This window comes from Eriocheir sinensis, chromosome 29 (genome assembly GCF_024679095.1).
Source record: "Eriocheir sinensis breed Jianghai 21 chromosome 29, ASM2467909v1, whole genome shotgun sequence".
NCBI classification, from domain to species: Eukaryota; Metazoa; Arthropoda; class Malacostraca; order Decapoda; family Varunidae; genus Eriocheir; species Eriocheir sinensis.
This window is the reverse complement of record NC_066537.1, coordinates 2147523-2158515: the sequence shown is the minus strand read 5'-3', so window position 1 is coordinate 2158515 and position 10993 is coordinate 2147523.

Genomic DNA, 10993 nt, shown 5'->3' with positions numbered 1-10993 from the left:
ATTCACACAAACGTTTACACAAACAAACACCTATCCTAGCTATGTGTTGTCCTTGTCGTGATGAGCTGTGTATGTTTTGTGTAACCCTGGCGGATATGACTTTCTCTATCCGTGAACCGATTAGCACTTAGAACACTCGCTACCACCAACAATTGGTGACCCTGCAGTGTTGCTATGGTTCGAGGTGGCTTATAACCGATGCCGTTTTAAGGGCACTTTCTCCCAGAGTGGAGGACCTGGGCAGGATAACTTGTCCATTCGTCCGCCCTCTCCTGGGGCAAAAATCCTCACCTCCATTTGGGGTTCGTGGGGCTGAGCACTCAGGTCGGGAGAAACATTATGCCGTAGGCGTAGTTGCCACCTTCAGGGTTCTCCCCCAGGCACCCTCTGTGCCTCCCTCAGGCACCCTCTGTGCGCCTCTTCCAGGCACCCTTTGTGTGCCTCCTCCAGGCATCTTCAGCGCCCTTCAGGCATCTTTTGTGCCCCATGGCGCTCTTCCCGGCGCTCACCCACCCACCCCCACCCCTCCTCCTTCTTGCCTTCCCGGTGGTCCGGCGACTGAGACACGCACACCTTGTGACACACTACACAGACTCAGTGAACACTCAAACACAGTGCGACACATTACTGAAACACAGTGCCACACACTCAGTGTACACGCCATACAGACTCAGTGTACACGCCATACAGACTCAGTGTACACGCCATACAGACTCAGTGTACACGCCATACAGACTCAGTGTGTACGACGCCACACACCCCACAGACTCAGAGAGACACGCAAACAGTGTGACACCCCACTGGGATTACTAGCTGCCCCCTGGATTAACCACCGCCTCCTGGATCTACCACCGCCCTCTTGGATTATCCTACACTTGTGGATCTTTGTGTACAGTGCAGTGTGTCCAGCAACAGTTGAGTGCAGCACGTCCCCAGCAACAGTTGGTGTCAGTGTTACATACTAAGCGTTCAGTGTTGTGTTACAGTGCCTTTTTGAACACTGGTTCACTCCCCGAGCCACAGAGGCCCCTGGCACGTGCCAGCACTTATAGTACACGCAGTTCGTTCTATTCTCACGGACTGCCGCGGCTCCTGGCATATGCTTGCGCCTCTCACTCCTCAACCGGCTGTGGCCTCTGGCACGCTGGCATCTAGCGCCTTACCACGCAGTCGTTCGACGCCCTCACGAACTGCCTAGGCCCCCTGGCACGCTGGCAGTTGGCGCCTTTAACACACGCAGTCGTTCTACTCTCACCGACTGCCGAGGCCCCTGCTGGCAGCTAGCGCCTTCACACGCAGTTCCCTCGACGCACTCTCTGACTGCCGTGGCTCCCGGCGCGTTTACGCCAGTGCCTTTTGCCAATCTCCACGCCGCTCGACTTCACCATACCTGACGATGACATGCAACTCTTCCTCTACTACGGCGGTGTCCTTCAGAGCATCATTCTTCTGCTCAGGACCCGTCTACGTGGTTCGCGATTCGGGAGTGCGGATTCAAGCCTTCCAGGATCTATTAAACAGCCAACCACTCAACTCACCGCAGCTCAACTTACGCAGCCCACCTCACGCAGCCCACCTCACGCAACTCAACTCGCGCTGCTCAACCCCTCGCTGCTCAATCCCTCGCTGCTCAACCCCTCGCTGCTCAACACTTCAGCTCGACTTACCGTAGCTGTTGCCACCGCATTACTCACTCCAGCTCGACTCACCGTAGCTGTTGTCACCGCATTACTCACACCAGCTCGACTCACTGTAGCTGTTGTCACTGCACTACTCATCCCAGCTCGATTCACCGTAGCTGAACTACTCAGCGCAACAGTACTCAGCGCAACTTACCGCGCATCTCGACACAACTCTACTCAGCGCAACTCATCGCACAACGCTACTCATCGCAACGCATCACCGTCTACCACAAAGCCCCAGCACCAGGGAAGATTTAGTTCCTCCTTCCTCGTCACTGGAGGGGGGAGTAATCTGTAGCAGTCACCGCTCAAATTCCGTGTTCCTTCCCCTCAGTAACAAGAAAATGGGGTGCTGCAAAGAGAGACTAAGATTCTCAGTGTTTTCATGTAATGTCCATCGTCACTGTGTCTGCCAGTCTGTCTTGTCGCGTCTTCATCTTTAACTTTCCTTGTATTCGTTTACCTTTGACTGTCCGTCCACGTTCTCTTGTTGTCCACCGTTACACATTGTTCCACACATACACCAACACTTAAATGTTAACCTACACAAACAACATTCACACAAACGCATACACAAACAAACACCTATCCTATGTGTTGTCCTTGTCGTGATGAGCTGTGTATGTTTTGTCCAATAGAGTAACCCTGACGGATATGACTTTCTCTATCCGTGAACCGATTAGCACTTAGAACACTCGCTATCACCAACACCTCTGCTGTGTGGGGCTTCAGGGGACGTCCAAAGCCCAGGGATCTCGCCGAGGCTACCATAGCCGTGGTCAGGGACTTGAAAAGGCTAATGGAAGTGATGGAGATTACGCCAGAAAAGGTTGGTGGTGGAGACAGCGGTATGGGGGAGTAATGGAGGGGAGTAATCCGTGGCAGTGGGTGTGTGGTGATGGTGGGGTGCTGTATGGAGGGGGATAGTCAGTGGTAGGGGGTGGTGGTGATGGTGGGGTGCTGTATGGAGGGGGATAGTCAGTGATGGAGGGGGGGGATAGTCAGTGGTAGGGGGTGGTGGTGGTGGTGGTGGTGATGGCGGGGTGCTGTATGGAGGGGGATAGTCCGTGGTAGGGAGGCGTGGTGGTGTTGAGTTGGGGTGGCAGTGGTAATGGGGTTTTAAGTTGGTTATGGAGGAGAGAAGTTGGTGGTAGTGGTGTTTAGTTTGGTTGTTGCTGTTGTTGTTGGTGGTGGCGGTGTTGTGGTGTGACTGCAGATGGGTGGCTAAAAGTTTGAGATGTTCTCTACTCCGTGATGCTTGCATCCTGCCTCTCCATGTTATAGCCAACGATTGTCTCTCCATTCATCTTTGTGCTCTTCTTTTTTCCAAATATTTAGTGAGGTGCCAAGTTTCTGAGCCTCATGTTAGGACTGGTAGGATACATGATTGTAGAGCTTCCTCTTCAAGGAGAATGGGAAGTTGCTAATCATGGCATTACTATGTTAACGAAAGTGCTCCATCACCTTCTATTATCGTTCTTACCTCTACTGGTACTGGCCCGGCGTCGAGAAGTACATGACCTATGTCTTCTCTTACTACAAGGGGGAGGAATTAGCGGGTTGTAGTTTGTGTACATTTTTTTTCTGTTAGTCAAGTTTTCTTCTTTTTTACCATCATTAATGGTCTATCTTAAAGATGAAGCAGTAGCAAAGCTAAATAAAGCTGTTATCATATTTCTTCAAACCATTTTCAATACTTCACACTTGATCATTATGTAATTCTGTAAGGGTATTTTTCTTGTAGTGTAGTGACTTTTCTGTTCTCTCTTATTTTGGTGTAGCATTGTGATATCAAGTAACACTGTTTCCATTTCTCTTTTTCTGCCTTGCCTGAAATTAAAAGTTCAGTTTGCAAAAAGTCGCAATACCCCCTCCACTCCCTTGAATAAGATAGGAAATGGAGCTATCCTAAAGTTCAATCTAAAGCTGGATGCTGCGTTTTTGTTCGCAGGCTCTCGTGCCCGTGACATAATTTTTTTCAGAATTTTCCGCCGTTTGGCAAAGACCTCATTGTCAACACCTTGCTTTCTCTAATTCTTCCAGAGACTTCTGGCACTTAGCCAAAAATATCTCCTCCAATTTCACTTCTTCCTCTTTCCCGCCTCTTCTTAACCCAGACGGCAGCACTGGCGTCTCTTCTATCTCTAAGGCTGAACTCTTCGCTCAAACTTTCTGTAACAATTCCACTCTGGACGATTCTGGGCATATTCCTCTTACTCATCCCCCCTCCGACTCCTTTATGCCTCTTATTAAGATTCTTCCTAATGATGTCTTCTATGCCCTCTCTGGCCTCAGCTCTTAGAAGGCTTATGGACCTGATAGAGTGCCTCCTATTGTCCTTCAAAACTGTGCTTCCGTGCTGACACCCTGCCTAGTCAAACTCTTTCGCCTCTGCCCGTCAACATCTACCTTTCCTTCCTACTGGAAGTAAGCCTTTGTACAGCCTGTGCCTAAGAAGGGTGACCGTTCCAATCCCTCAAACTACCGCCCTATAGCTTTACTTTCCTGGCTATCTAAAGCTTTTGAATCAATCCTTAACCGGAAGATTCAAAAGCACCTTTCCACTTCTAACCTTCTATCTGATCGCCAGTATGGGTTCCGCAAGGGGCGTTCTACTGCCTCTCTTAAGGGGGGAAAGTCATTTTTACGGTCGTGTTCGGACATTTTGATCTCCTGCGGGCGTAATTATTCGTCTAGACTAATGATTTTTTTTATAGTTTAAACATTAGACTGTGAAGTACCCCTGATATTATTTTCATAACAATTGATGGATTTTTTTTTTTTTAAGTTTTACAAATGCTCAAAAAATTCTTATTCACGGAAAACTATTCAAAGTAAAGGAATATCCTTTATATGAGATTTAAAAGACACCCAACGGAACAATACTGCATATTATCATTTGTATATCGCAAATAATAAATGCACAAAACAAAATCAATTCAAGCAGTATTTTTTTCAGTAAAAACTACCGAAAAAAAAAAAATCACTGATCCTACAAACATCGATATTAACGATTATCAATATGCAGTTTTGTCGATCATTCTTTTCTGAGTATTATGCTGCAAAAAAAAAAAATCGTCCCAATACAAGTCGAGATATACAATTTTTTTACATCAAAATTTTAATTTTGAGGAAAACGCACTTTTATGTTTAGGTGACAATGTACGGTACAGAGATGTTTTCTAGGACAACACAACTATGTTTCGTTCCTTATCTAACTCTTCTGATAATGTTCAAGAGGTCAGATTTCCAAGGAAGCTCTTTCAGATCATCTCAGGTCACTGCTACCATGGACTTCTAGAATAGATGGACAGGAAACTCCCAAAAATGGGAAAAATTATTGGGGGCTGATGCGCTTTTTTTGATGTGATAAAACCGTAAGAGATAATTTCAAAATTCCTTTTGGATATTGGGGAGCAACTATTTCTGCTGACAGCTGGACCAAAGAAATGTTGAAATCGCATAAGAGGAGTCCACACGGGCTCTTGGCCCCCAAAAAACTCCATTTTCCAAAAATCGGTCTTTTTATTCCTGAGCTCAAAATAATCAAAAGTATATGATGTTGGTGTCTAATTATATGTTTTTTGGGTCAACAAGTTCAATAAAATTGGTTTCAAACGTCTCAAACTTCAAATATATATATAAAAATACCAAAATTCAATATTTATTTGAAAGTCGCTGCATATTTATTGTATTTAATGTTTATGGAGCCAACAAACGGAATAGAACACATTTCAGAGGTGAAAAAGTTCACCTTCTTGTCCAAATACATAAAAAATCCAAATATCCGTTAATGTTATTCATATTATGGTTCAAAATTAGTAAGAAAGCAACATCTTGGCATTTATTTTCATAATTCGGAGGTTGACAAATTCAATATATACAATCCCTATCTACTATAAATATCAAATTTTGAGTACAAACACAGCAAAATTCAGTCTAATCCAGTCTAATAAGCAAAATTCAGTCTAAATAGTTTAAGCAAATGTAACATCAACATTTCCCTTGTGTGTCAGCTTTAGATTGGAACAGTTCTGCGTCCACTTATCCGCCCTTGCTTTATACACTTTGGGTCAGCATGTTTTAATTTGTCATTGATGTCTTTTGCAAATGCTTTGATAAAGCAATTGTTGAATCTTCTAAGCTTACTATCTATATTCTGAATATCTAAAGCTGAGAACTCATAAATCACTTTATATGCATCTAGGAAGACTTGAGGGCAACATTTTTCTCTTGTTTTGAAAAAGGCATACAAATACTGGGAGAGATCAAATAATTCACCAGGGGGATGTCCAAGAGCACCGCGAGACACCCTATCTAGAAATTCTGAATTGGCATTAGTGATAACAGGAGTAGAGTCTAAGCAGCATCCCTCTTTGAAAGCAACATAGCCAGATATGTAGTACAGAGCAGACTTTTCTATTTCTGTAAGTGTTGTTGATATTTGAAAACATGAATCAATAATTTCCTGATCATCTTCACTGTGCGCCACGCCCTTGCAACACTCGCTGATCCCTGAGCTTTGAAGTTTGTCTGAAAGTTCTAGTTGATTGAAGAGCTTGATTCTCTGTAGCTTCAATCCATTATACACTTGATACGTGGAGATGTGGAAATTTCCCCCACTGGTCTGGCGGTAGACTCCAAATTCACCCTCCAATCGATCACTTTGTATTTTTCCACTGAGAACATATTTGAAGCCAACATCTATTAGGCATTTGATAAGGGAAACTAATCCAGTCATAGTTTGATGGAGCGCATTACTGGTTTCACTGGTAAGCCCATGTTTCCGAACGCCTTTGATGGAACTGTCCATTAGTTTGAATGAGACTGCAACCTTTTCTATATATTCAAGTCTGTTGTCACCTTTGTCACTGTAGGGTTTTCTGTCAGGATCGTTTGTTCTATATCCTTTGTTAGGAGATTTGATGTTTAACATGTTCCATGCTCTTGTCACCATCTTTACAAAAAGTGATGTACTGATCAAACCTCTCTTTTCTAAAGCTGCCACGGTTTTTTCATTAAATAGATCACAAGCTAGTTTCACTTTTTGTTTTTCAAAATTGTTAGGATACAGTGCTGCATATGACAGTTTGGTTTCTTTCAAGCAGGATTCATTTTCCTCATTAAAAATTTGGATGATATCAGAAAATTTTGCAAAGTGGGAGGCTTGTGTTTCTGCATCAATAAACTGTAGCGTTTGTGTTTTTTCTGTGACCCAGTTGTTCCGAATGTTTTTCAAGCAGTGAGTCATATCATAGAATGTGAAAAGTTCTTTAAAGTATGGATTATCATGTGGGTGTACAACTGAATAGATGGCTGCACTAGCATTGTTTTGGTGGTATACTTTGAACATTTTTTGATTCACGGAATGATTATCTGTCATTATGAGGAAAACAAATCCACCAACTTCAAATACAATCTCCATAACAATATCAATTTGTTTTTTCAGGAATTCATGTTTTAAGCTGTTAATAGGTAGGAGACGAGCAACAAAAGCGGGCACCCCCATTGATGGATTTATCATTATAGCTAGAACTGTTTTTGCAACCTTTTGTTCTTCACAATCTACAGCAAATCCAATTATTTGATCTTTTTGAAATTGCACTGAAGGCTTCACATGAATTTCGTCAGCAGTAATGAAGCAATATCTCTCAAGCCCATCCAGTTTTGCAAACACGCTAGAAATAACCTCTTTACAGACCTCAATACTTTCAGGGCTTCCAAGTTTTCCAAAGTATGATTTTAATGTCTTTATATTAGGTAAGGATAAGAAGTTTAATAATGATCTATAGCAATTTCTACTACGAAGCATAAGCTCAACTGCACTTTGAATAAGCTGACCACTGTAACGCCTACCTTTAGAACCAACACAACACATTTTCACCTGCTCTAATAGAAACAAAATCTTTCCTTTACTTGTTCATCAATGTCATCTGAATCATTACACAGCTCAGTTAGAGTTTCAGATAATTGTGTGAGTTCATTGTGAATGTCTATAGGAAAAGATGAGACTTTCTCAATCACTTTGTCAATTTCTGAATACTTACTTAGCCTCCAATCAAACCCAGTAATAACATCACGGAGCGATACAGATGTATTGCCTTTGAAAGCTCTCACTTTCATGTCCCTATTTATGAATATTGAGAATGTTATGATTGGTGGAATGCTCTGAATATGATAAAGCTTTATTACATTATCTTCTGACATGTCACTCACAAGATTTACTGTTTGAGAATACTTCTTAAGATCATCCCAACTCATAATAGTGTCAGATTTTTCAGACTCAATCTTCTGTTGTTTTCTCCTGGATTCACCTGATACAGTACGATTATCTACATCCCTTAGACGACTGGGAGATGTTAGCACAAAACATGAAGAAGGGGTAGTTCCAAAAACAGATGGGGATCATGTGGTCTATATCCTAATGGCCCCTGACATTTTTTGCGCTGAAAATCCTTTGGCCAATGTTTTTCACACAGTACACTTTCGTCCCTTACATTGACCTTGCTGGGCAGAGCATTTACCCACAAGGCTCTTTCTTGTGGATCCTTTGGAAACCTGAAGACTGACACTGGTGCCTTACTGCTGTCATAGTTGCCAGTGCAGGGTTTACCATCAAAATGGGTAATACACTTCTTAGGCATTGTTGCTTCTTTGTATCACGAGTCACGACCCTGAAAAATAAAATAGTATAAATAAAAGTTATTTTGATACGGTTTCTAATATTTAATTTTATGATATGAAACATTTACAATTAAAATTATTATTTCACGAATCATTAATAAGGACTTCTAGATTAGACTGAATTTTGCTGTGTTTGTACTCAAAATTTGATATTTATAGTAGATAGGGATTGTATATATTGAATTTGTCAACCTCCGAATTATGAAAATAAATGCCAAGATGTTGCTTTCTTACTAATTTTGAACCATAATATGAATAACATTAACGGATATTTGGATTTTTTATGTATTTGGACAAGAAGGTGAACTTTTTCACCTCTGAAATGTGTTCTATTCCATTTGTTGGCTCCATAAACATTAAATACAATAAATATGCAGCGACTTTCAAATAAATATTGAATTTTGGTATTTTTATATATATATTTGAAGTTTGAGACGTTTGAAACCAATTTTATTGAACTTGTTGACCCAAAAAACATATAATTAGACACCAACATCATATACTTTTGATTATTTTGAGCTCAGGAATAAAAAGACCGATTTTTGGAAAATGGAGTTTTTTGGGGGCCAAGAGCCCGTGTGGACTCCTCTTATGCGATTTCAACATTTCTTTGGTCCAGCTGTCAGCAGAAATAGTTGCTCCCCAATATCCAAAAGGAATTTTGAAATTATCTCTTACGGTTTTATCACAACATCAAAAAAAGCGCATCAGCCCCCAATAAATTTTCCCATTTTTGGGAGTTTCCTGTCCATCTATTCTAGAAGTCCATGCTGCTACGGTGAAGGTGTGCTCACAATTGATTTTCCTAGAAGTAGATACACCTTCATACGTTTCTTTGCAGCCCCACTCCACTTCACTGCCTTTGCTTTCCGCTTCCCAATATCTGAAAATCCACTGGAAGACGGTATAAGCAGGCCAAAAAGAAACGCACGTGTGAGTGCAGAGCGAGTGTAGCCTCCCGCTCCACAAAATCAATACTGCCTCCCCGCTACACACTCACTCACTCTCTTCCCGCGTGGAGATGTGGAGAGACTATCATACAGTACCATAATTACATATAATCACAAAAAAATCGGAAAAAGAGGATGCAAATAGAAGATACACAAAGAGAAGTGACAGTATATATGTTTAAATCACCCGTGCATAGGGTAGTAGGTATTTAATTAAAGGCCACCATGACGCTCTAACGCTTGGCAGTGCGGCGCATTACCTCGGCACCAGCCTCGCAAGTTCATACTGAGATTTTCAAAAAAAGTATTTTTTCAACCGTAAAAATGACTTTCCACCTTAACTGATTCTTGGTCATCCTCTCTTAGCCGTTTCAGTGAAACTTTCTCAGTTGCACTAGACATATCGAAAGCCTTCAATAGAGTATGGCACAAGTCTTTGCTTTCTAAACTGCCCTCTTTCGGATTCTATCCTTCTCTCTGTTCCTTTATCTCCAGTTTCCTTTCCGGCCGTTCTATCTCTGCTGTGGTAGACGGTCACCGTTCTTCTCATAAACCTATTAACAGTGGTGTTCCACAGGGCTCTGTCCTATCACCCACTCTCTTCCTGTTATTCATCAATGATCTTCTTTCCATAACAAACTGTCCTGTCCACTCATACGCTGATGACTCCACTCTTCTTTCAACAGAAGACCCTCTCAACAGGAATTACATGACTCCAGACTGGAGGCTGCAGAACGCTTAACCTCAGACCTTACTATCATTTCCGATTGGGGTAAAAGGAACCTTGTGTCCTTCAATGCCTCAAAAACCCAATTTCTCCACCTATCAACTCGACACATTCTTCCAAACACCTACCCCCTATTCTTCGACAACACTCAGCTGTCACCATCTTCAACACTAAACATCGTCGGTCTATCCTTAACTTAAAATCTTAACTGGAAACTTCACATCTCTTCTCTCACTAAATCAGCTTCCTCGAGGTTGGGCGTTCTGTATCGTCTCCGCCAGTTCTTCTCCCCCGCACAGTTGCTATGCATATACAGGGGCACTGTCCGCCCTCGTATGGAGTATGCATCTCACGTGTGGGGGGGCTCTACTCAAACGACTCTTTAGGACAGAGTGGAGTCTAAGGCTCTTCGTCTCAACAGCTCTCCTCCTCTTATTGATAGTCTTCTACCTCTTAATTTCCGCCGCCATGTTGCCTCTCTTTCTATCTTCTATCGATATTTTCATGCTGACTGCTCTTCTGAACTTGCTAACTGCATGCCTCCCCCCCTCCCGTGGCCCCGCTGCACGAGACTTTCTACTCATGCTCATCCCTATACTGTCCAAACCCCTTATGCAAGAGTTAGCCAGCATCTCACTCTTTCATCCCTCACGCTGGTAAACTCTTCTGTATTTCCTCCTGCCTACGACTTGAACTCTTTCAAGAGAAGGGTATCTGGACACCTCTCCTCCCGAAATTGACCTCTTTTTCGGCCACCTCTTTAGATTCTTTTTGTGAGCAGCGAGTAGCGGGCTTTTTTTATTATTGTTTACTTTTTTGTGCCCTTGAGCTGTCTCTTTTGCAGGTATGTTTTTTAGCTTGCTTCACTTGTATCTTTGATAAAATGATTGCTATCCAGTGCTTCGATGAACTGCTCGCACAGCAAAACCGTCAGCAGGTCATTGGTGGCC